This window comes from Leucoraja erinacea, chromosome 10 (genome assembly GCF_028641065.1).
Source record: "Leucoraja erinacea ecotype New England chromosome 10, Leri_hhj_1, whole genome shotgun sequence".
Taxonomy (NCBI): Eukaryota; Metazoa; Chordata; class Chondrichthyes; order Rajiformes; family Rajidae; genus Leucoraja; species Leucoraja erinaceus.
In genome coordinates, this window is record NC_073386.1 from 38,521,846 (window position 1) to 38,542,766 (window position 20,921).

At 41.5% G+C, this 20,921-nt stretch overlaps 1 protein-coding gene across 1 annotated transcript in view; it reads right to left on the reverse strand.

Annotated features, from left to right (window-relative positions):
• The window catches only part of rasal2 (RAS protein activator like 2), a 318,544-nt gene that overhangs the window by 284,020 nt on the left and 13,603 nt on the right, over positions 1 to 20,921 (reverse strand). The window lies entirely within an intron of this gene.

Genomic DNA, 20,921 nt, shown 5'->3' on the forward strand with positions numbered 1-20,921 from the left:
GTTGTACAAGACATTGGTGAGGGCACATTTGTAGTCCTGTGTTCAGTGTTGATTGTCCTGCAGTAGGAAGGATGTCATTATGCTGGAAAGAGTGCAGAGACAAAGTACGAGGATGTTGCCAGGACTGGAGGGGCTGCACTATAGGGAAAGGCGAGGCAGGCTAGGACTTTATTCCTTGAAGAGCAGGAGGCTGAGGGATGATCTTAGAGGTGTATTAAATCATGAGTGGAATAGGTACAGTGGATGCAGTCTTTTACCCAAGGTAGGAAAATCGAACACTAGAGTACAAAGGCTTTAGGTTAGAGAGGCAATACTTAATATGGATCCGAGGGGTGACTTTTTTCTACTGGGAGGGTAGTGGATATATGGAATAAGCTGCCAGAGGCGATAGTTGGGCAGGTACTATACGTATTTAAGTAATGGGCAGATGCTTGAATAGGAAAGGGGAATACGAGCCAAACACAGGCAAATTGGACTAGCTTAGATGGGGCATCTTGGTTAGCTAGAATTTGTGCCAAAGGCCCTATTTCTGTGCTGTATGGTTCCATCCATTTCAATATGAAGTCCACCCGAGTGTTAATATTGAATAGCCCATTACTTTCAAATAGTCAATAACCATTACACAACCTTTTCAAAATGCATGACCAATGCTCAGTGAAATTCCCTAATAACAACAATGTGTACAGTGCAAAAGCTTGAATTGCTATACTAAATGAATACTAAATCTCCTGTCATCACATAAAATAGTGCAAGCAACAAAATACAAGAACAGCTGTAATCATAGGATAGTGCCCAAGGGTAGAAGACTCGAGCAACCAAAGAAAATTTATTTCCAGACCCTTTCATCTGTCCCATAGATCATTAATTGCAGTAACAGTAGCAGCTTTTCCTCTGTAATCCTCTGCCCAAGTCACTATCTAGTAAATTAATTATGCAGATTTTAAGCATAAAACTTGGCCAACAAAACCACTAAAAACACAAAATCTACTTTGGAACAAAATGATTGCCCATTTAGCCCATAAATAGCCATGTCAAGCAAATAAGAAGCAACTTGCAATGAATAATCATCAGCCTCAACTGCTTCACTAGTGATACATAAACTTCTTTAAAATTGACCGGTTTTCTGGATATGTTAATAAAAGTATCCACAATTTCTTCCAAAGATTCAAACATAAAATATCTTTAGACGCTGGAAATCTGAAATACAAACAGAAAGTGCTGGGAATACTCTGCAAGGTTTTATGCAGTAGAACTGCGACCATTGGCCTAGAAAATTAATACTCTTTATCCTGCCAGACCTACAGAGTATTTCCAGCACTACTTGTATCTGCCAAAGACTCACCTGACTTGCCCAGCAGTGTACAAATGTTGAGCATTTTAAATTTATACTTTGTGAAAAATTAGTTTACCTCAATTGGTTCAATGACTCGACAGCACAATTGACCATCTGGACTGGGAGAGTAAAAAATGAGAGAGAGAGTCTGTGGACATTCCAAGAAGAGTCAAGAGAGTTTATTGTCATATGTCCCAGTTAGGACAATGAAATTCTTGCTTTGCATCAGCACAACAGAATATGGTAGGCACGAATATAGATCATATATCAGTGTGTCCATACACCATTATATAAATATACTAGACTAAGTGGGGCCCGTTGGGTCCCAGCATCACACGGGAGGGCTGGTCACCAACGCAATATTCCACCTCTCCACCAATTCCAATATTGCTCACCAGAGGGGGGGGGGGGGGGGGCTTTCTGCTGTGCTAGTATGGGTGTTGCGGGCCGAAGGTACTGGTTTCCAGAGGGCTAGTATAGACATTGTGGGCCGAATGGATTCTTGGGCTGGCAGCCAACTGCTGCAACGATTTTAAAAGCCAAGCCAAGGCAAACAATTTGGCTGCAGCCACCAGACAACCAAAATTCATTTTGTGAACACAAACGTTTTAAAAAGGCAAGGAAAACAATTGGGCAGCAGCCACCTGACAACCAAGGTTCAGTGTTATTCGCAGCTCAGAGAGCCGTGACCCTCTCGCTTCCTGGGTCTGGCAGAGACTGAGTGAGGGACAACACTTCCGGGTTTTATAGTCCCTCCCCCCTGCCGCCAGCGGGGGCAGCAGAGAGAAAGGCGATTAAAAAAAACAACATTAATATCTCTCTGATTTTTCAACGATGGGAAAAATCCTCTGGTCCCGGAAGGCGGAGGGGGGCTCTGAGCGAGGTGGCCAAAAATGACTGCCATAGGTGGCGGAGTTCTCTTGGAAATCGCAGCACAGTGGGCCAAAAGCGGTCAAGATCAGACTTTTAGTAATTTATAAGATACACACATCAATATATAAGCAGATAAAGTGCAAATAAACAGAAAATGGTCTATTAGTGTTCAGAGATTTGTTTCAGTTCAGTTTAATAGCCTGATGGCTGTGGCGAAGTAGCTATTCCTGAACCTGGACGTTGCAGTCTTCAGGCTCCTGTATCTTCTACCTGAAGGTAGCGGGGAGATGAATGTGTGGCCAGGATGGTGTGGGTCCTTGATGATGCTGCCAGCCTTTTTGAGGCAGCGACTGCGATAGATCTCCTCGATGGTAGAGAGGTCAGAGCCGATGATGGACTGGGCAGTGTTTAATACTTTTTGTAGTCTTTTCTGCTGGGCGCTCAAGTTGCCGAACCAAGCCACGATGCAACCAGTCAGCATGCTCTCCACTGTGCACCTGTAGAAGTTAGAGAGAGTCCTCCTTGACATTCATTCCTGATGAAAAGTCTGTATAATCTATATCTGTCAATGATGGAGTCAAATTCAGCTCCGCCGCTTCTCGCCAAGACTCACAAACAATTGTTACCTTAGGCAAGGTACCATAAAGCTGGCTGCAATTTGGAGAATCATTAGCCAGGGGGAATGTCAAGTCTTTTGGCAAGAGGAGCAAATGTTACAATTCACCATAAGAATAGCATAAGACTTTAAATTATTTCAATACTGCATATGCAGATCATTTATCAAACAATAAACATTAAAACATTTCCAAATATATTTGTGGAATAAAGGAAAATGTTTTACAATTATGTAATTTCTTTCCAACTTTTCTTTTTATTTCTACATACAAATTATCTGCCCACATCCAATCCTAAATTGTATAACTTCAATTATGTCATTTGGCACCAGATAAGGGATTTTCCTTCAATTTCCAATTCCTTCAGTTGACAACTTGAACATGTCAAATTGTTCTCCCAGACACCAGAAAACCTACATTCCAAATTAGGGTTAGTCTGCCAGGTAACTCCACCTCTCTTGCCAATTAAAATATATATTTTCCTGCAAAAAAAACTCTTCTCTCATACCCTTCACCCATTCATGAATAGGTACTTCACTTTTTTGACCAAACTGTGATCACTGAATAAATGTCAACAAAAACTTCTCCAAAAAGTATCAAACCGCCCCCATAAAGACAGCTTGTTGTTACTGAGAGAACCAACTTAAACCACTTGTGAACATGTTACATTGGAATAAATATACCATGTACAGGCTGTAAAATCCCCTTCAATATACAAATGCAACTTTTCACTATTGGTTTATATAATTCATTGTGAAACAGGATCATTAAAAACATAACTCAACATTTTAAATTACTGCCTTTGCATTTTTTCTGTTGTTTTCAGAGCTGCAGGTTTGTAATGTAGAATAATTTTCAATTATGTTCATGTACTAAAACTCGTTCTGGATTATTTCGGATTGAAACGTCTAACAAGTTTTAAGGTTGATGCAAAGTTTAGTCAAACAAGAATATTGCGAACAAAAAAAGACTTTTGGAGATTCAACTATTAAAAAATGAATTAATCTCCAAATGACAAGCATAGTTGTGGTACTAAATTTCTGTATCGTTTTCTTCAAAACAAAAAATTAATTGGTTTATCATAATTATTGTGGAATTGAATATCAGAAAACGTGAAAGCAATCAAATGTTGAAATTTAAATATCATTCAGACTGCTCTCATCAATCAATAATTTTAACAGCCTGATAAATTATTTCTCAAATTGATAACGTACAAGCCAAGACCCAAATAGTTTCATTTGATCCAACTCAGAGAAGAAAAAATAAAGGGTTGACGCAGAAAATGTTAATGTACTTTAAAGTTAGATTTGTATTAAGTTACTTTAATAAACGTAAATTACTGGAAATACTGCTCACACCCTTCGAGCTGTTTGCTTCCATTTAAATTAATGAAATCACTGAATCTGGCACAGACTTCCCAGATCTCTCAGCAAACAAAAGAACCTATCTTCCCATCTCCTCCCCTTTTAGCTTCCGCAGAGATCGCTCCCTCTGTAACTCTCTGGTCAATTCGTCCCTTCCCACCCAAACCACCACCTCCCCGGTACCTTCCCTTGCAACCACAGGAAAAGCTACACTTGTCACTTTACCTCCCCCCCCCTTGACTCCATTCAAGGACCCAAGGAGTCTTTCCAGGTGAGACAGAGGTTCACCTACACCTCCTCCAACCTCATCTATTGCATCCGCTGTTCTAGGTGTCAACTGCTCTACATCGGTGAGACCAAGTGCTGACTTGCCGATCCCTTCGCCCAACATCTCCGCTCAGTTCGAATTAACCAACCCGATCTCCCGGTGCCTCAGCACTTCAACTCCCCCTCCCATTCCGAATCCGACCTTTCTGTCCTGGTCCTCCTCAATGGCCAGAGTGAGTCCCACCGCAAATTGGAGGAGCAGCACCTCATATTTCGCTTGGGCTGTTTACATCCCAGCGGATGAACATTAAATTCTCCAATTTCAGGAAGTCCTTGCTTTCTCCCTCCTTCCCCTCCCCTTGGACAAGGTCTACTCCAACATCAAGCTGGGCTACAGGGCTAGGCCACTACCACACCTGGGTCAGTCTGACCATATGTCCTTGCTTTTAATTCCTGCATATGCCCCCCTCAGGAAAACTGCTCCTACCATCACAAAGACCATCACAACTTGGCCTGATGGTGCCTCTCAGCAGCTGCAGGACTGCTTCGACAGGACCAACTGAGATGTGTTTGAACAGCAGGACCTGGAGGTGTTCACAGTGTACTATGTTACATTAAAAACTGCATGGACACTGTCACAGTGGACAAACGCATCCGGGTCTACCCCAACCAGAAGTCCTGGATGACCTGGGAGGTCCAGCGGCTGTTAAAAGAGAGGAACACCGCTTTTAGGTCTGGCGATAGGGCTTTATACAGCACGGCCCGAGCTAACCTGAAGAGAGGCATCAGAGAGGCCAAATCAGACTGCAGGAGGAGGATAGAGGACCACCTGGACAGTAATAACAGCAGGCAGCTGTGGCAAGGGATCCAGTATCTCACCAACTACAAGACCAACCTTGGAGCTGCTGAAGGTGACACCACGTTGGCAGAGGAGCTGAACCTCTTCTTTGCTCGCTTTGAAGTGGAGCCACCAGAGACAGCCACATCACACCACATGGTCCACAGCAGCTTAACCCTCAAAATAGAGGAGCATGAGGTGAGGCGCACGCTTCGGGCCACCAATCCAAGGAAGGCTGCTGGACCCGACGGCGTCCCTGGACGCGTGCTGAAGGACTGCGCAGACCAGCTGGCTGGAGTCTTTACGAGGATTTTAAACCAATCTCTGGCCCAGTCCACTGTCCCACCCTGTCTGAAGTCCTCCACCATAGTCCCCTTGCCCAAAAAAACCCCACATCTCCAGCCTCAACGACTACCGGCCAGTCGCACTCACACCAGTGGTGATGAAGTGCTTTGAAAAACTGGTCCGGGGTCACATCACATCACTCCTGCCCCGAAGCTTTGACCCCCACCAGTTTGCGTATAGAGCGAACAGATCCACAGAGGACGCTGTAGCCACAGCCCTCCATGCTGCACTGTCCCACCTGGAACAGCGGGGGAGCTACATGCGGATGCTCTTTGTGGACTACAGCTCTGCTTTTAACACCATCCTTCCCCACAAACTGGTGGACAAACTGGGGGACCTGGGACTTCCACACTCCACCTGCATGTGGATAAATACCTTCCTGTCGGGTCGCAGCCAGAGAGTCAGAGTGGGCCATCACACATCCACGGCCCTCAGCCTCAGTACCGGCTCTCCACAGGGCTGCGTGCTGAGCCCCCTGCTTTACACCATCTACACATATGACTGCACCCCCGCCCACCACAGTAACACCATTGTCAAATTCGCGGATGACACCACGGTGGTGGGGCTCATCTCTGGGGGGGATGAGTACGCCTACAGGGATGAGGTGGAGCAGCTGACAGTGTGGTGTGGACAGAATAACCTGCTCCTCAACACCTCAAAGACCAAGGAGCTCATAATAGACTACAGGAAGAAGAAAACGGACATTACACCATTAATCATCAGAGGGGACTGTGTGGTGAGGGTGGCGGATTTCCGCTTCCTGGGAATCCACATTGAGGAGGACCTGACATGGAATGTGAACACTTCTGCGCTGCTGAAAAAGGTCCAGCAGAGACTGCACTTCCTGAGGGTGCTCAGGAAGAACAACATCACTCAGAGACTGCTGCTGTCCTTTTATCGGTGCTCCATAGAGAGCATCCTAACATACTGTGTATGCGTGTGGTACACCAGCTGCACAGCGGCTAAGAGGAAAGAGCTCCAGAGGGCTATTGACAACGCCCAGAAGATTGTCGGCTGCCCTCTCCTCACCTTGGAGGACCTACACAGTTCCCACTGTCTCAAGAAATCCGGCATTCCCCACCCCGGTCACTCCCTGTTTGAACTGTTGCCGTCAGGCAGACAGATCAATGAGGAGAAGGACAAACAGGCTCAAAAACAGTTTTTATCCCACAGCAATAACTACACTTAATATAGCCACCAAATGAGCATAGGTGCGCCACATACCAAAGGGATTGTGCAATCGACAGAAGAATGTATGGTTGTGTGTTTATGCTTGTTTTTTTCATGTTATTTATTTTAGTTGTTTATTTCAGATATTCTCTTTTACGTATCGTTAGCTTTTAGATAATATGTGAATGGTGCACTGACTGGTTGGCATTTTTAATTTTGTTGTACATGTTTACATGTTATAATGACAATAAAGAACCTATCCTATCCTTCCCATCTCTCCCAGAGCCCACTGTCTCCGCCTCTTCCTTTATTCTTCCCGCTCCGCCCCCCCCCCCCCCCCCCCCCCCTCCCACATCAGTCTGAAGAAGGGTCTCGACCCAAAACGTCACCTACTCCTTCGCTCCATTTTCCAGCATCTGCAGTTCTTTCTTTAACAGAAAAGTAAAGCAAGTTGTTTAGGACGTTTTTAAGAAGGAACTGCAGATGCTGGAAGATCGAAGATAGACAAAAATGCTGGAGAAACTCAGCGGGTAAGGCGGCATCTATGGAGTTGACACTCCATAGCAAGTTGGCACTCAAGTAAAGCAAATTGGCACTCCAAAAGTGCATTCAGAATGACAGCAGCTAGCACTGCTCTGGCAGGTTAGGTCTTCCAGATTCACATTCCTGAGAAGTGATTCAGATTAATCATACAGCCCTCCTTGCAAAGAAAAAGTTGAGCAGCATTCCCCTAAATTAAGTTCTTAGATCATTTATTTAGCCTATCCAAAGCCCAATATTGGAAGTATCTATCCTTCTCTTGAAAGACGTTTTAGTGATATATAACATTTGCTTATTTAATCCCAATATCCCATCAGACCATATTTAAGAGATATTAAAACTAAGCAAATTTATTGCAACAACAGGTAAATAACCACTGGATTCATCAATAACTTAAATGTTAGCTTTCACCGATTGATTTCTACTGCTGCATGTTTCAGTATGTTTGCTCTCTAAAACATTTCTTAAACATTGCAATTGTTAGGCAATATTTAGGCAGGTAAATGGATCGGATGGGGTTAGGGGGATATGGGCCAAACGCAGACAGGTGGGAATAGTGTAGATAGGAGACGTGGGTCGATGTGAGCAAATGGGCCTGCTTTAACACTGTATGACTCCAATTGTTGACCAGGAAAGTATTTATTCAACATCTTCCAATAAATGTTTTATATGGAGTTCCAAGTTTGATGACAGGGGATCGGCAAAACACTTTATAAAAACTGGTTACACCACACTTGCTGTATTGTGTCCAGTTCAGCTGACCACATGATTGCAAGGGTGTGGTTGCACTGGAGAAAGTGCAGAGGAGATTCACCAGATTGTTCCCTGTTTTGGAGGATTTTAATTTTGGAGAGATTGGAACATTTCACTTGATTGCACACATTTCCGCTTCTGACATGATTTGTTACAGCTTGCTACAGACAGTAGCATAGTGGTTAAATGGAGTTAAAGGGTCACACAGCATGATACAGGACCATTAAACCCACTATGTTCATGCCAGCCATCAATCCCAATTTATACGGCAGATCCTCGTCAAGTTACAGCAGGGTTCTGTTCCTGTGAGCTGCAGTAAGAAAATTCATCCAACCACTGGTTTGTATCTACGGGCAGTATATAAGTTGGGTATTCATAAACTGGGGAGGACCTGTAAGCTGACCTTCCAGCAACAGGCTCATGGCCATCACGCCATTATGTTTAGTAAAGAACTGCAGATGCTGGTTTAAATCGAAGGTAGACACAATATGCTGGAGTAACTCAACGGGACAGGCAGCATCTCCATGTTGCATTACTCCAGCATTTTGTGGCTACATGCCATTATGTTTAATACCAATGTAAATACTTCCTAAAATGCTGTGGGAGTGCCTGCCTCCACCACCCTTTCTGGCAGTTCAATCCGTATGTCAACCACCCAAGGAAAAAAACATATTCTCCCTCAAATCCATCATCACTCTGCTACCCCCTGACCTTAAACCTATGCCCTCTAATGAGAGACATTTCAGCAGAGGAAAATGTTTTCCATTATCAAAGCACCTTTATTTTGTATTCCTGGTTCTTATTGTACCTCTCTGTACCAAGAAAAATAAACACAGATTATCCAGTCTCCTTTCATAACGACAGTGCTCCATCCCGGTGAGTCTCCTCTCTAGTGCAATTATATCCTTCCTATAGTGTGGCCATCAGATTCGAAAAGGAGACAAAAAGAGGCTGTAAAAACTGCAGGGACTTGTTCCAAGTCCTCTGAAATGCTGACTTTATTTCCCTTCTCACAGGTGTGGCCTGACTAGCTGAGTATTTCAAATGTGTGAACTTATTTGCAATGCCCCTTGGATTATCATTCATGTTGGATGAAGATTGCTGCAATACACATTGTCAACCCACAACAGAGGGGTGCAAGGGCATTTAATGTGATAAGAATTTGGGTTAATCATTCAGTGGCACCAAATGGTGGCTTAAGCAGTTTGAATTTCCAAGTCCAATTCTTTTATTTTTAATCAAGTCTACCTTTCCCCTCAAAAGGTATTGTCTCTTCTTGTTTGTTACGTACCATGCAACGGCTTGAATAAAAAAAGTAAGCTGGTAATAAGTGGAACCAGACAAGGGGATGAGGGTTAGATAGAATCAAGTGGAGGAAGATGGGATAGAGACTTGTAGGTGGACCCAGATAGTAAGGGGATAAGAGAAGTGAACAAAAGAAGAAAACAAGGTGGTGGGATGAATATGTGTGGGAGGAGAACACTGGAGGGGTGTGCGAGTTACCTGAAAGGTTAAAGTTCAATATGGATCCCATTGGGTTATAAATTACTGAAGTGGAATATGAGTTGATGTTTTTCCAATTTATGTTTGGCCTCTCTGGAGCAGTGGGGAAGGCAGAGTTGTTGCGAGAATGGGAAGGAGTTAAAATGATGTATAACTAGAAGCTCGAGATGGTCAGTTGTAGGTAGAGTGCAGGTGCTCCGCAAAACGGTCACCTAGTCTACACCTGGCTTCATCAATATAGAAGAGTCTATATCATGACTACCTAATGCAGTAATTGGGTTGGAAGAGATGCAAGCAAACCCGTGTCTAACTTGGAAGGGCTGTTTAGGTCCCTGGTGATGAGGGAGGAGATGAAGGAACAGTATTACACTTCATACAGTAGCTGGGGAAAGTGCCAGAGGATGGGAGAGATTGGCAGGGAGGCATGAAGGAACTAGGAAGTCCTGAAAAAAGTCAGGAGAATTGCTCCACAAAATGGTTGCCTCATCCATGGTTGCTCTCACACCACTCCCCCCTCCAAATAGAACAGCAATAAAGTTATGTTGCTCTTCACTTTCACCTCCCCGACCTGCAGATCCAACAGGGAGTTCTACAGCGAGCAATTCCTGTCAGAAGAAGAAGAGTTAAAGATGGAAAGATATGACTGGTGGTGGGTTTGAGTTGGAGCTGGCAGCAGTAGCAGGAGACAAAGTGGTGGATACCAAGACTGGTGGGGTCAAAAGTGAGAAACAGCAGAACTCTGCTGGTCATATGGGGAGAGTACATAGACAAGACTACCCATTTTGTGAAACACCTGCCTGAACCAGCTGGTTGTTCAGGGTTGTTATGTATCCGCAATCTCTTTTCTCTACTTTCATAGCCTGTATTTTTATTCATGACCATTATTCACAGTCTTTGATTAAGATACAGCAAAATATTGCACCATACAATGATTCACAAATCAATTTAACATTGGCTGATCCTGCTGACAGCACCCAGAATTTGAGCTATACTTGCCGCGGATCAAGGACACTCACCAATTTCACCCTCTTTTATCCAAGAATGAACAAAAACTTAAGGCAGCAATGTTCTGGCCCATGTGGCTCAGGTACTCACCAAATACGACAACCATTCCATGAGGTTAGAGAGTGACTTAATCAGTTTCAGTAATTAATTGTTTGGATTAAAGTTCAAATCATAATTTGTGTGCTAATTTGACTAACCTTCGTCACAATACTGGAACCAATTTTTACTGTGTGTTTTCAAAGCTCAAAGCTCTCCAATAACAGCTATAGATAGCAAGCAAATGCAAATGTCAAGTATTCTGATGCATTGTCCTCACCCCACCTCCCTTCTGTGTTGGAGGGCCAGGTCCAATCTAACATTTAAACAACCCCCTGGATGATAATAGATAATTTTAGGAAAACCGCCTTGAATGGATAAAATAGGCAAGAATGGAAAGTACAGACAAAAAAAAGTCATCAATATACATGAACTACAAGTATATTCAAGGCGACATATGTAGCTTCAAAGAGCATGATGTGTTTAGTTTAAAAAAAATTCATACAGACATCAAGACATTCACTTGACAATCGAAAGCAAGGTATGGAGAGTCATATTGCATAGTCTTGGCCCCTTCAGCTCACCATATTCATGCCCAACTACACCAATCCTATTTTGTTCCATAGTCCGTATCCTTCTGTGCTTGCCTATTCAAGAGCCTGTCTAAATTGTTTCTTAAACAGTGATTGTGTCTGATTCCACCATCCACTGGCAACATGTTCCAGAAATTGTGACTACCGCATGCATCATGTGAAGCTCACCTATCTAGTCTAACCCATAACTTGCTTTGTTCTTCCAGCAATCTGTTCTTTGCTCAAGATTCCAGCATTTTCAGTCTCTTGTCTCCCCATTAGCTAATGCAAGCAAGTTTACATCTTACACATGCCGTCAACCCTTATGAGTTATGTTAAAATGTGAGAAGGACTGTTCTGTCATAGTTCTGAAATTTTGATTCATTTGTCCTGCCCCATTTCACTGTAATGCAAGTATTCACATGGCCATCTGATGCAATGTCTCTTGATAATCATATCAAAAGGAACCAAATGAGTTATGCAAGAAAGCAACTGGTGCTAACAGCCCCAAATAAATACCAGTAGCAAACCTCAAAGCATATTTCACATTCCAAAGAGATTTTTCTTGTTTTAGTAAATGCAATAATGAATTGTGCAATTAAATATCTAAACTTTCCACTCCCGGAAAGTCTTTATTTGAATTTTGTTGAGTCAAAAATGCCTATTATTTCTCTTCTTGAAAATAAAGACTCACCTAAATAGATAGCCTTTCACCTCTGGAATTTCAACTCAACAACCTTGGGGTGATAACATTAATATTGTGGCAAAATTTCCACTACAAAATTCATTTTGGGAAATTCAGACCCAGTCAACTCCCTACACATTCCCCGTCCACTATTCCACACACTCCCAAACGAGATTTATACATTTCAGAACAAGGCTGAGATTTTGTAATCTGTGGCTTGTCCCATTTCCTGTGCTGATAACCAACTAATTTAATTGCCCGTTTATGGTTAAATTCTTACTGGCAAGAACTGACTAATCCAGCATAAGGTGTTAACAGCATATTAATAGAGCCCTTTCCTCGTAAATTCCATTTGAGCTGTTAAAAATTAAACATTTACACAAACAGCACACGGGGCATGACTTCACAAATGCTTCAGCACTTAGCTCAGGAGGACATCTTATTTTGTGCCACCAGACACAGGCTGAACATGAGAATCACACTTGCCTTGGTGAAAGTACTAACCACACGAGAAAAATCACAATTAAAAGGAAAAGAAATTAAGAAGGAAATGAAAAACGGAGCTATAAAAGTAAAAAAGTTTGGATGCTAAGAATCCAAAATTAAAAACTGAAAATTATAGAGCAGATCTGACAATTATTGTGTTGAGAGAAACAATGTTCAGGTTTCATTCAGTTTGCCTTTCCTCAGAAGAGAGAACAGTTTGAGTTAAACAGGCATTAAGATGAAGGGAAAGGCATAAAGGAATATAGAATAAAGACACAAAATGCTGAACAGGCAACATTTCTGGAGAGAAGGAATGGGTGACGTTTCGAATCGAGTCTCTTCTTCAGACTAGTCACTGGAAAGGGAAAAGAGAGATATAGACAGTGATGTAGAGTTATAGAACAAATGACACGTGCAGCCCTTTTAGCTGTGCTGAACATGATGCTTACTTAAACAAATCCCTTCTGCGTGTACATGACCCATATCCCTCTATATTCATGTGACCATCTAAAAGCCTTTTAAATGCCATCATTGTATCAGCTTACCCCATCACCCTAAGAAGTGCTTTAAAGGCACACAAAAAAAATTGCCCCGCAGATCTTCTTTAAAATTTTCTTTCTCATCTTAAAGCTATGCCCTCCAGTATTTAATATTTCAACTTTGGGGGGGAGGGGGGGTGGCCTGACAGTCTACCCTTTAAATGGCTCTCAGAATTTTATAAACTTTCAGCAGGTCTCCCCACAACTTCCAACGTTCCCAAATAAACAATCAAAGCTTGTTCAACATCTCCTTGTAGCTAATACTCTCAAATCCAGTGAGCTTCTTGGTAAACCTCTTCAGCACCCTCTCCAAGCTTCCACATCCTTCCTGTAATGGGGCAAGCAGAACTGCGGGATAGGCAGCATCTCTGGAGGGAAGGAATGGGCGCCATTTCAGGTTAAGACCCTTATTCAATCTGAAAAAGGGTATCGACCCGAAACATCACCCATTCCTTCTCTCCAGAGATGCTGCCTGTCCCGCAGAGTTACTCCAGCATTTTGTGTCTACCTTCAGTTTTAACCAGTATCTGCAGTTCATTCATAAAATATAAATTTATAAAAAATATATAAAATATTAATTTCCTTTTTGACCATATATATATCCTTACCTTGCCATCATTGTCTCCCCTCCTGACTGGAAACATGCCAATCCAGAACTCTGATCAGCTGGGCTTTAAACGACACCCACATGACATATGTGGAATTACCCAATAACAGCTGCTCCCAATCCACTCTCCCTCACTGCTGCCTAATAATGTTAAAGTTTGCCCTACCCCATTTTAGTACTTTCCCCAAAACTCCAGACTGATCCTCATTCAAACACAAAAGTGCTAAAGGGGAGATCCATAATTACATGGATAAAAGAGGAGACCAAATGACAAAGTGATTCGTGCCAGGCAACACAACTGGAATAGGTTGAATGCAAAATAATTATCTCAGTTGTCCAATAGAATATGATAGGAATAATGGAAATGCAAAATAAAAATGTCAGAAATGTTAATTGTTGGAAAATTGCACAACTCAAATGTGAAGTCCAGGTTCATGGTTTTTGCCTTCAAAAGTAAACAAGTCTTAGTTATTACTCCATTGTAGGATAACCAAATGTGTTACGACCTTTCCCATGACTCGATAAACAGCCATTATCACACGTGCTCCAATAAAGGAAGCAGCAGACAAAGCTAATAATTAACTCTTCTCCAACTTGTTAAATCCCTAACTTGAATTGCAATGAGTAGCAATGTTACAACATTTTGAGATTTAAAAAATCAAGTCTGCAATTTATCCCATCAGGTAAAGCATAAAAAGAAGTTGAATTTGACACCCAATTCACTTTCATATCTTCAGTATTAAAAAGGATATGGCAATTTTCATACTCTGAAAGTAGCATCTTGTTCCCTATTGCTTTTCCATTGACTTGACTCAAAAGCTGTGATCGAGGACAGTCAAAAGCCCATAAACTTTCTTAAAAATTAAGAGAACTGAATGAAATTTTCAGTTATCGTAGATTGAACCATTCTGAAACAAATATAAAATAATCTTATTTGGATGACCTGAAATTAAAGCATATAATTAGTTAGTTACCTAATTGTAGCCAATTACAAAATTCAATTACCAGATCTAAACATCTATCAATTTCTTAAGAATAGATTAACATTTTTAAATAGCCTAAGTGTCCAAATAACATTCACACAAGAATTCACATAGGCCAAATGGAAGGAATTTAGTGTTTAATTCCCGTAAATTAATGGCCATTTTAATCATGTTGCGAGTGAGATTTAGTGGAACGCGATCGATTGGAACGTTGCGGTTTGCGGTGAATTTAAACCCCATATCGGCAGGACAAACACTGCCGGTTCGTATATTTACATAATCACATTTTCGCTGATGAAATTTTGATTAAAGTAATCCTAAGAAGCAAGTTTATATGTAAAATACACGACTCACCTTATGTTTTGTCCCGTACGTGAGATCCGTCCCGTTGTCGGCGCTGACGGCGTTAGAAGTAGATTTTTATTTTGCTCCAACACCTAAATTGTCCCTCGGTATTTTTTTAATTCCGAGAATGGCAGTCGGAACGATTATTCAGCATCAGGTAGCAGCCCAAGAAAATATATCTTGGACACGCAGGAGAAAATGGCATTTTAATCCCGCCTCCCCCTTCAAAGACGCCAAAGTCGCGCACACGGCCAGTGACAAAACTGCAGCGCCGCTGAAGGTAAGTTTTGTAACATACCTACAATGAGAGAAAAAGAAAGACCCTCCTTGCCAATGTCAACACAGAAGTGGAATTGACATAAATTTCCAGGAAGCAATTGGAAGAGAAAAAATAAAACCGACTGCAAAAGAGTCCTTCTAATGAAATGCTTAAAACATGGTTTTATCACAAGCAACACTGCTTTATCAATGACCAAGTGTGAGGTCTTATGACAACATCTCTTGATCCAGATTGGCACCATTTTCACTATCTCATTGCCTAATTAGAGGACCACAAGAGCAGCCTCATTGTCAACGTTTTAACAGGAGGCATGACTACTGGAATGTCCAACATCTAATCAGCTCTGATTTTTCCACGGCAATAACAAAAGAAAGAATACTTCAGGACTCAAGGACTTTCACAGGAAGCCTTTTTGAGTTGAATAATGTAACCAATCTTACACCCAACCAAATGGAGCTGCTTTGTCCATGACAGTTATTATGACTCGTATCTGTGAAGAAACTCTCAGTACAGGTTGCTGGTTTTTATGATTCTGAAAACAACAGTAAAGCATCATTTCCTCTTTTTTTTTTAAATAAACAGTTACAGCAAGTCTACCATGCAGCTTGATAGTCATAACTGCATCTAAACTATCGCCTGTAAGCTATTCCCGGGTCCCAAATCCTAGCATTTGGTCCATTAGCGGAAAGTATTCAATTTTGATGGCATTTCTTGAATAAATTGCTTTCAATTTCAGGCTTTGTCAGGTAGAATAGTGGGGTGGGAGATTGCAACCCTCACGTGGTCCACCCTGTTTCGACTAATGCAATCAACCTGACGTGCACAAACAAGATCAAATAGAATAAGTTGACCTACAACTTTAAGTTGTGCACGCCAGACACAAGAATGTAGAATAGTTTGAGTTGTTACCTGTGGCACTATTTAAACTTCAAACATAAGCTGCAAAGCCCACGGTGGCACTCAAGACTTCTTCATGACTAAGATTGGGAAGTTCTCACCTTTCAGGGCTACATCACACACACACATTGTGGTGCGCATAGAATACCTCAACAAATATTTTCAGGGTGAGGGTAGACACAAAATGCGGGAGTAACTCAGCAGGACAGGCAGCATCTCAAGAGAGAAGGAATGGGTGACGTTTCGGGTCGAGACCCTTCTCTCCAGAGATGCTGCCTGTCCCGCTGAGTTACTACAACATTTTGTGTCTACCTTTGATTTAAACCAGCATCTGCAGTTCTTTCCTACACATTTTCAGGGTGAGGAATGGGTTTCAAAACTGCACTATCAGAGTCAACAGCTTTAAGCTCATGGGCATGCAGGCCTTTGAAAATCTGTCCTCGGCCCAGCATATCAATGTAATTGCAGAAATCTCATCAATTCCTCTACTTCCTCAGAAAATTGAGAAGATTCACCATGTCAATGAATACTCTATTGAACCTCCGCAGGTGTACCGTAGAAACCAACAGTCTGGTTGCATTGTAGCCTGGTTTAGCAACTCGAACATTTAAGAACAGCAGTCAATATCATTAAAGACCCACATCATCCTTGTCACGCTCTAATTTCACTCCTACCACCGGGAAGAAGGAACAGGAACCTGAAAAACTTTATCACCAGGGTGGAAAAACCGGCTCTTCCCAGGAACTATCTTCACAACACTAACCCCACCAACTGTGACCTTAGATGGACTTTGTCTTTGTTGCACCATAAAGTTCCATTTTGCACTAATTTGTTTGCAGCTATTAAATAATTGCAATATCCATTATTATATATTTATCCATGTGTTATTGCATTTACAGGCATCAGAAATTAAGAATTTAATTGTTCCATTGTCAATATCTATGACAATTCAACACACTTGACTCTCTCTTGACTGTTGATTAAGTGGCAGAACAAAATACAATACAATACCGTTTATTGTCATTTGAACCTCAAATGAAGTTCAAACGAAATTTGGTTACTGCAGTCATAAAACAATAAAAATAAAACCAAGACACACAATTAACACAATTTACACAAACATCCATCACAGTGTATCTCCTCCTCACTGTGATGGAAGGCAAAGTCATTGTTTCTCCCCTGTTTTCAAAGTCATTGTCTCTCCCCTGATTGCTGCCAGACATAAAGCTTAAAGACATAGCGTAAAGACAAAGACAAAAAGCGTAATATAATTAGTTAAAATTATCATGGAAATATTTGTCACCTCCACTATTCATTGCACGCCAAGTGGGAATGAAAAATGTTGAGGCTCACAGAATTCATCACACAAGTCCTGTCTTTAAAAAGCAAGTGAGAAGTAATGGAGCTGAACAAGGTCAACTCACAATAGTAGAACCACTGATTTATTGGTTTCACTGAACACAGTCCATAAAATATCAGTACCAAGTCCAGAAATGCACGCAATTCCATGAATTCAAATTAGTTTTTGATTTATTTAGTCACTGTAATTTATAAACAAGCAAAACTTTGGAACGAGTCCCAATGTACTCACTAAAGTTCAAGAAACCCAACAAAACATTCTCTATAAAACAACAAGTCTTTGACAGTACAGGAGGAAAAGGTGAGATAAACAATGGCCAAAATAAAATCATAAGACATAGGAGCGGAATTATGCCACTCAGCCTATCGAGTATGCTCCGTCATTCGATCATGGCTGATCTATTTTTCACTCTCAACTCCATTCTGCTACCTTTTCCCCATAATCTTTGACACCCTAACTAATCATTCTCAGCCAAACATGCTGGTCTGACCCGAAACGTCACCCATTCTTTTTCTCCAGATATGCTGCCTGACCCGCTGTGTTACTCCAGCACTTTGTATCTCCCTTCCATTGAATCCACCTTCACTTCAAGCTGCCTCGGCAGGGCCACGAGCATAATCAAAGACGAGTCTCAAAACGGTCACTTCCTCTACTCCCCTCCCCCATCAGGCACCAGGTACAGAAGTTTGAAAATGCATATCCCCAGATTCAGGGACAGTTTCTTCCCATTTATTATCAAGAGTCAAGAGCGTTTTATTGTCATATGTCCCGGATGAGACAATGAAATTCTTACTTGCTGCAGCACAACAGCATATGTGAATATGTAAACATAGTATATAACAGGGGAATAGAAAAAAAAAGTTCAATAAATAACAAATACAGTACAATAATAAGCCTTTTGTAATTCAGAGCTCATTCGTTGTTGTGTTTAATAGCCTGATGGCTGTAGGGAACAAGCTGCTCCTGAACCTGCACATTATCGTTTTCAGGCTCCTGTACCTTCTTCCTGATGCAATGGTGAGATGAGTGTGTGGCCAGGTTGGTGTGGGCCCTTGATGATTTTGGCTGCCTTTTTGAGGCAGCAACTATGATAGATCCCTTCGATGTTGGGGAGGTCAAAGCCAGTGAATGACTGCGCAGTGGTCACAACTTTTTGTGGTCTTTTTCGCTCAAGTTGCCGAACTAAGCCACCATGCAACCAGTCAAAATTCTCTCTACCGTGCACCTGTACAAGTTTAGGAGAATCCTCTATGACATGCCGAATCTCCGTAATCTTCTCAGGAAGTAGTCGCTGATGTTCCTTCTTTATAATTGCATCGGTGTGCTGGGTCCAGGAAACGTCTTTGGAAATATGCACGCCCACGAATTTGAAGTTATTGACCTTCTCCACTATTGTCCCATTGATATAAACAGGACTGTGGGTCCGCATCCTTCTCCTACCAAAGTCCACAATCAGTTCCTTGGTCTTACTGATGTTGAGAGCCAGGTTGTTGTGCTGGCACCCTTTGGTCAGTCGGTCGATCTCACTTCTATACTCTGACTCGTCCCCATCTGTGATTCGTCCAACCACAGTGGTGTCGTTGGCGAACTTGATAATGGAGTTCGCATTATGTCCGGCTACACAGTCATGGGTATAGAGTGAGTAAAGCAGGGAGCTGACCATTGAACCGTCCTTTCACTAACTTGAGAGCGATCCTGACGTACTAGTCACCTCATTGGAGACCCTCAGACTATCTTTAATCAAACTTTATCTTACACTAAACATTATTCCCTGTGTAGACAGTGTGGATGGCGTGATTGTAATCATGTAAAGTCTTTCAACTGAATTGATTGTACTCAACAAAAAGCTTTTCACTGTACCTTGGTACACGTGACAATAAACAAAACTAATTAAGAACCTAGCCATCTCCACTTTAAAAACGAGCAGCTCCTCTTTAAGCCAGGAATTCACTTTCAATTGAATTTTCCCACATATCAGTGAAACATAGAGGCCTGTACCAGGCAACTTCCTTGATCCATTCAGATCTGCACATGTATGTAGCAGTGGGAAATCAAGAAGACTTTATTCACAACTATTCAGTAGTCAAAAGCAATTCTAGTCACATATTCAGGAAGTGGAATTTTCTTTTATGAACCTGATAAGTGTCTGCATCACACTATATTCTTCCCCATTCATTACCAAAACTCAGTCAGCATTTTTAGACACAAAAACATAACATTTCCAGAATATTGATTACAGATTGACAAGTGTTTCTATCGCATGCTTAGTCTACAGAAAGAATTGTCAGACTACTTTGACATTGAAGTCCTTTTGTGGATTCCCCCCCCCCCCCCCCCAGGAACTATATATTAGAATAGAATAGAATAGAATAGTTTCTTTTATTGTCATTGTAACATGAAACATGTACAACAAAATTTAAAGATGTATATTTATGGTACATATAATTTATAGATGTATATATATATATATATATATATATATATATATATATATATATATATATATATATATATATATATATATATATATATATATATATATACACATACCATAATCTTTCAAGGTATTGATGTTAATCTCATGGACACATGTGAGAAACTGCAATTGTGTTCCACTTCAAATCATGAACATTTCAACCAGCATAGTTTTTTCCAGTATTTTAAGGATTATACTAATTGGATTCAGAAACTACATCACCAACAATTTCCTTAATTTGCTTTGTTTTCTGTACCAACAAACAAAATCAAACAACATCTGTGTTTTCGGATACAACGCAGATAAAAGAGACTGCAGATGCTTGAATCTGGAACAAAAAGCAAACTCCTTCAGGAACTCAGCGGGTCAGGAATCATCTGCGAAGGAAGATGGTTGACATTTTGGGTAAAGACTCTGCATCAGAACAAGACTGCAGGGGGACGGCAGGCAATATAAAAAGCAGAGGGGGGGGGGGGGGGGAGAGGCAGCAGCTGGTAGATGGCATGTGGAACCGAGTGAGGTAGGGAATGAAAGATAGATGGAAGTATGTGGAGAAATGATCAGAAAGCTAGATGAAGGGAGAAGAAAAAACTGGTGGATATGTGTATGAAGGATAGGAAGATGAAACCATATGTGTGACAAATTGAGATAATGGTTTGGGGGGGGGGGGGTGGGAAAACTTGAACACAAGGGAAGGAGAACCTTGGAACCTTGATAGACCAGCATTGGGATAGAAACATAGGGTCTGTGGATTATCTGAATTTGGAAAATACACTGTTTTAAGCGGCATTTGAGGTTTATTCTGCATTTGGCCCTGCAGTGGCAGTGGAGAAGATCAAGGGCGGACAGGTTAGTGTGAGAATGACAAAATGAGTTGAAATGACCTGCGACCAAGTCAGATACAGATTTTGCCAATGCTTGGACAAAAATGCATCTGCTCCCAATACTTGTTCTGGCAATTTATGTCATTTGTTCTAAAGTTACATGGAGAGATAGCAATTTGCTTTGAATCCTGCCAGAGATATTGTATCAGGAAGTTCATTAACTTAA